We start from the raw sequence: 6,123 nt of genomic DNA, 5'->3' as shown, positions 1-6,123 counted from the left end.
CAGCAGAAGGACGGGGCAGGTGAGAGGATTGGGACGCGACCCACGGGCGGGCGTCCCGCCACGCGGATCGCATCCCCGCCGGTGATAGCAGAGCAGCGCTCCCGGTCAGCGGGTCTGACCGGGGCGCTGCACGCAGAAGAACGCCGCCAGCGCTCCGGGGAGGAGCAGGTACCCGGAGCGCTCGGCGTAACAACCATAACTTTTTTTTCATCTACACGGCCATATGAGGGCATGTTTTCGTAGGACCAATTGTACTTTGTCATTTAATTATGTTAAGGTAACATAAACAATGTTACAATATCTGTATTCCTCAGATTGCTATGATTACAATGATACCTAATTGTTGCGGGGAGCTGAACCAACCCCTATGCGACCATATTGTTGCAGTGCCGATGACAGATTTGACAGCGGCATCTAAACAGTTCAGATAGCCAGCAGCGGAGATCTCCCTGTCCCTCATATTAGCGGCAACTCTTAGCTGTAAAAAGGAGTCGGGTGTTCATCCCGGGACGAATAAACTTGTTAGGTTAATAATTTACCACTAGAAGTCTCTTCATAGGACTTAATAAATGTAAATATTTTAATATTTCCTCACAACTTGGATTTTTTATAACCCTTATAAGTGTAGTTGTCGGACTTTGTACTTTTCCCAGTTACACAAAATCCTCTCTATGACCTGGTGCCCAGAACTTAACTACTTATTCCAGAAGCCTCTGGTTGACACTGCATGCAGTCATTTTTCCGCCACGATGTCCCGTCACTGTATCACGTCCGTAATGAATAATGGGCATATACGGGTGCAAACGGGCAGTTACAAAACCCCATAGGCTGCAATGCTAATTAGTCACGTCCTTCAGGGGTTTTGTAACGGCAGGTTTTCCCCGATATAGAGACGGAACTTGTGACGGAAGTTCCTAAACGGAACAATTTCATAGTGTGAAAGAGGCCTATGACTCTGAGATCCTTCTCAACAAGTGTCTCTCCTGAGTTTTACTCCCCCTAGAACACATGATGCTGCAAGTTATTACTCCCTCTAGGTCATATGATGCTGCAGGTTATTACTCCCTCTAGGTCATATGATGCTGCAGGTTATTACTCCTTTTAGGTCAGTGGTTCCCAAACTGTGGCCCTCCAGATGTTGCAAAACTACAACTCCCAGAATGCCTGGACAGCCGTTGGCTGTCCAGGCATGCTGGGAATTGTAGTTTTGCAACATCTGGAGGGCCACAGTTTGGGGACCACTGCTCTAGGTCATATGATGCTGCAGGTTATTTGTACCCCGATGCATAACTTTTATATTTATCCAAATTGAACCTCATTTGACAAGTAGAGACCCAAACTTTCTGATTTGTCCATATCAACCAATCTCGTTTCAGCTTTTTTACCAGAGCAATGTAATAAATTAAAAATGAGCGGTGATTGGTTGCCATCGACAAATCAGACAGAGTGCACTATACTATATTGCATTGTGTCATCTGCAAAAAAATAGAAACAGTGCTATTAATCCCACTCTCTTTATCATTAATAAATAATAGATGGCCCAACATTGAACCTTGGCATACATCACTTATATCCTGGACATGCTGGGAGTTGTAGTCCCTGTTGTGTGTGTGTGTGTGTGTATGCTAGTGGTTCCCAACCAGGGAATGCTGGGAGTTGTAGTCCCTGTTGTGTGTGTGTGTGTATGCTAGTGGTTCCCAACCAGGGAATGCTGGGAGTTGTAGTCCCTGTTATGTTTGTGTTAGTGTGTATGCTAGTGGTTCCCAACAAGGGAATGCTGGGAGTTGTAGTTAAATTATCTGTAATAAAAAAAAAAAAAATGTGTTACAAAGATTTTTTTTCCTTTTTCTGTATGTCTATGGGGTAATGGGGTGGGGAGGGGGGGCACAAGGTTAGCTCGCACAGGGCGCCTGAACACCTAAGGCCGGCCTTGATCACAGGGCTTTCTGCTTACCCCTCTGTCCATGTCAGGAACTGTCCAGAGCAGGAACAAATCCCTATAGAGACCTATCCTGATCTGGATAGTTCTTGACATGGACAGCTGTCAGCAGAGAGCACTGTGGTCAGACAGAAAATAATTATACAATTTGCTCTGGAGCATACAGCAGCTGATAAGTACTGGAAGGGATAAGGTTTTTTAATAGAAGTAATTTACAAATCTGTAACTTTTTGGCACCATATGATTAGAAAAGAAATAGTTTTCCACCAGAGTACCTGTTTAAGGTAAATAGGTCTAAACCTTGAACCGTTAGGAGATTGTACACATGAGAAAAAACTGCATGGTTTTTACTTGGAAACCACAAGATTTTCTCATCAAAAGCTGTGTGGTTTTACCTAGTGGTAATGTAGAAAAAATTAAATATACAGTGGTCCCCCGACATACAATCATTTCAACATACGATGGCCTCTCAGAGCCCATCGTACAGTCATGGCCGTAAATGTTGACACCCCTGATATTTTTCAAGAAGTATTTCTCACAGAAAAGGATTGCAGTAACACATGTTTCGCTATACACCTATTTATTCCCTTTGTATGTATTGGAACTAAACTAAAAAGGGAGGAAAAAATAGCAAATTGGACATAATGCCACCAAACTCCAAGAATGGGCTGGACAAAATGATTGTCACCCTTAACTTAATATTTGGTTGCACACCTTTTGGAAAAAATTACTGAAATCAGTCGCTTCCTATAATCATCAATAAGCTTCTTACACCTCTCAGCCTGAATGTTGGACCACTCATCCTTTGCAAACTGCTCCAGGTCTCTCTTATTGGAAGGCGCCTTTTCCCAACAGCAATTTTAAGATCTCTCCACAGGTGATCAATGGGATTTAGATCTGGACTCATTGCTGTCACTTCAGAACTCTCCAGCACTGTTGGCAGCACTTTGTTGCCATCCATTTCTGGGTGATTTTTATCACATGTTTGGGGTCATTGTCCTGCTGGAAGACCCGAGATCTCGGAGGCAAACCCAGCTTTCTGACACTGGGCTGTACAGTGCGACCCAAAATCCATTGGTAATCCTCAGATTTCATGATGCCTTGTACAAATTCAAGGCACCCAGTGCCAGAGGCAGCAAAACAATCCCAAAACATCATTGAACCTCCACCATATTTCACTGTAGGTACTGTGTTCTTTTCTTTGTATGCCTCATTCCATTTTCGGTAAACAGTAGAATGATGTGCTTTACCAAAAAGCTCTATATTGGTCTCATCTGTCCCCAAGACGTTTTCCCCAAAGGATTTTGGCTTACTCAAGTTCATTTTGGCAAAATGTAGTCTTGCTTTTTTATGTCTCTGTGTCAGCAGTGGGGTCCTCCTGGGTCTTCTGCCATAGCATTTTATTTCATTTAAATGTTGATGGATAGTTTGCGCTGACACTGATGCTTCCTGAGCCTGCAGGACAGCTTGAATATCTTTGGAACTTGTTTGGGGCTGCTTATCCACCATCCAGGCTATTCTTTCATCAGTTTTTTCTTCTCAAGTCCTCAGACAGTTCTCTTCTTTTCTTTCTGTTTTCCATGCTTAGTGTGGCACACACAGATACACATTTCAAAGACTAATTGGACTTCTCTCCTTTTTAGCTGCTTTCAGGTGTGATTTTTATATTGCCCACACCTGTTACTTGCCTCAGGTGAGTTTAACCCCTTAAGGACGGAGGGTTTTTCAGTTTTTGTATTTTCGTTTTTTCCTCATCACCTTCTAAAAATAACACTTTCAATTTTGCACCTAAAAATCCATATGATGGCTTATTTTTTGCGCCACCAATTCTACTTTGTAATGAAATCAGCCATTTTACCCCAAAATCTACGGTGAAATTGAAAAAAAAAAAATCAGTGTGCATTTTTCAGTAAAAATGACACCTTATCATTATTCTGTAGGTCCATAGGGGTAAAATGATACCCTACTTATATAGGTTTGATTTTGTCGTACTTCTGAAAAAAAATCATAATTACATGCAGGAAAATGTATACGTTTAAAATTGTCATCTTCTGACCCCCATAACTTTTTTATTTCTCCATGTACGGGGCGGTATGAAGGCTAATTTTGACCAAAAATACACAATTTTGGACTTTGGAATTTTTTTGAGCATACGCCATTGACTGTGCGATTTAATTAATGATATATTTTTATATTTCGGACATTTACGCACGCGGCGATACCACATGTTTATTTTTATTTACACAGTTTTTTTTTTATTGGAAAAAGGGGGGTGATTCAAACTTTTATTAGGGAAGGGGTTAAATGATCTTTATGAACTTGTTTTTTTCCACTTTTTTTTTTGCAATGTAATAGCCCCAATAGGGGACTATAACATGCAGTACATTGATTCAATACACTGATCACTGCCATTGCATTCAATGGCAGGGATCAGTGTTATCGGCGGTTGATTGCTCAAGCCTGGATTTCAGCCTTGGTGCAATCAATCGCCATTCGGACACACAGGAGGCAGGTATGGGACCCTTCTGCTGCGTCCCAGCTGATCGGAACATCTTGATTTGACCGCGATGGTCTCGATCAGCCCGACTGAGCTGCCGGGATGCTTTTACTTTCACTTTGATCGCCGCGTCTAAAGAGTTAATGCCGGACATCAGCCCGATCTGCAATGTCTGGCATTAGCCACGGGTCCTGGTTGCTTATAGCAACCGGGACCCACTGGGTTTCATGAAAGCTCACCTGCTGAGCGTGTGTCATACCTCAGGAGACGCTTATAGTCGTTCATAAATGTCCATATGCGTTAAGGGGTTAAAGGAGTACTCCGGCGGAAAACTTTTTTTTATTAATTTTTTTAAATCAACTGGTGCCAGAAAGTTAAACATATTTGTAAATTACTTCTATTAAAACAATCTTAATCCTTCCAGTACTTATTAGCTGCTGAATACTAAAGAGGAAATTCTTTTCTTTTTGGAACACACTGCTCTCTGCTGAATCACGAGCACAGTGCTCTCCGCAGACATCTCTGTCCATTTTAAGAACTGTCCAGAGCAGCATATGTTTGCTATGGGGATTTTCTCCTCCTCTGAACAGTTCTTAAAATGGACAGAGATGTCAGCAGAGAGCACTGTACTCGTTATGCCAGCAGAGAGTTCGGTGTTCCAAAAAGAAAATAATTTCCTCTATAGTATTCAGGAGCTAATAAGTACTGGAAGGATTAAGATTTTTTAATAGAAGTAATTTACAAATTTGTTTAACTTTCCGGCACCAGTTGATGAAAGAAAAAAAAAAAGTTTTCCACCGGAGTACCCCTTTAAGCCCTTGCCGCAGAACGCCGGGTATACCCGGCACTGCAGCACAGGATGGTTATGAAGCGAGCTCAGGAGCTGAGCTTGCATCATACCCGCACAGTCCCGGCTGCTGTCAGCATCCAGGACCCGTGGCTAATGCTGGACATCGCTGTTTCGGCAGATGTCCGGCATTAACTCTTTAGACACGGCGATCAAAGTTGATCGCCGCATCTAAAAGTGAAAGTAAAAGCATCCCGGCAGCTCAGTCGGGCTGATCGGGACAATGCGATAAAATCGCGATGTCCTGATCAGCTAGGATGCAGCAGGAGGTCCCCTTGCCTGCCTCCTGTGCTTCCGAACGGCGATTGATTGCAGTAAGCCTGAAATCCAGGCTTGAGCAATCAACCGCCGATAACACTGATCAATGCAAAGCTATGGCTTTGCAGTGATCTGTGTAAAAGATCAGTGTGTACAGTGTTATAGCCCCCTATGGGAGCTATAACGCTGCAAAAAAATGTTAATAAAGGTCATTTAATCCATTCCCTAATAAAAGTTTGAATCCACCCCCCTTTTCTCAAAAAAAAAAAAAAAAAACGGTGTAAATAAATATAAACATATGTGGTATCGCCGCGCGCATAAATGTCCGAACTATAAAAATATATCGTCAATTAAAATGCACGGTCAATGTTGTACATGCAAAAAAATTCCAAAGTCCAAAATAGCGTATTTTTGGTCACTTTTTAGAACATAAAAAACTGAATAAAAAGCGATCAAAAAGTCTGATGGTACCGATAAAAACTTCAGATCACGGCGCAAAAAATGAGCCCTCATACCGCCCCATACACAGAACAATAAAAAAAAGTTATAGGGGTCAGATGATGACAATTTTAAATCTATACA

This window comes from Hyla sarda, chromosome 4 (assembly GCF_029499605.1).
Source record: "Hyla sarda isolate aHylSar1 chromosome 4, aHylSar1.hap1, whole genome shotgun sequence".
Lineage (NCBI taxonomy): Eukaryota > Metazoa > Chordata > Amphibia > Anura > Hylidae > Hyla > Hyla sarda.
The sequence above is the reverse complement of the archived record's forward strand: the minus strand, read 5'-3'. Positions refer to the sequence as shown.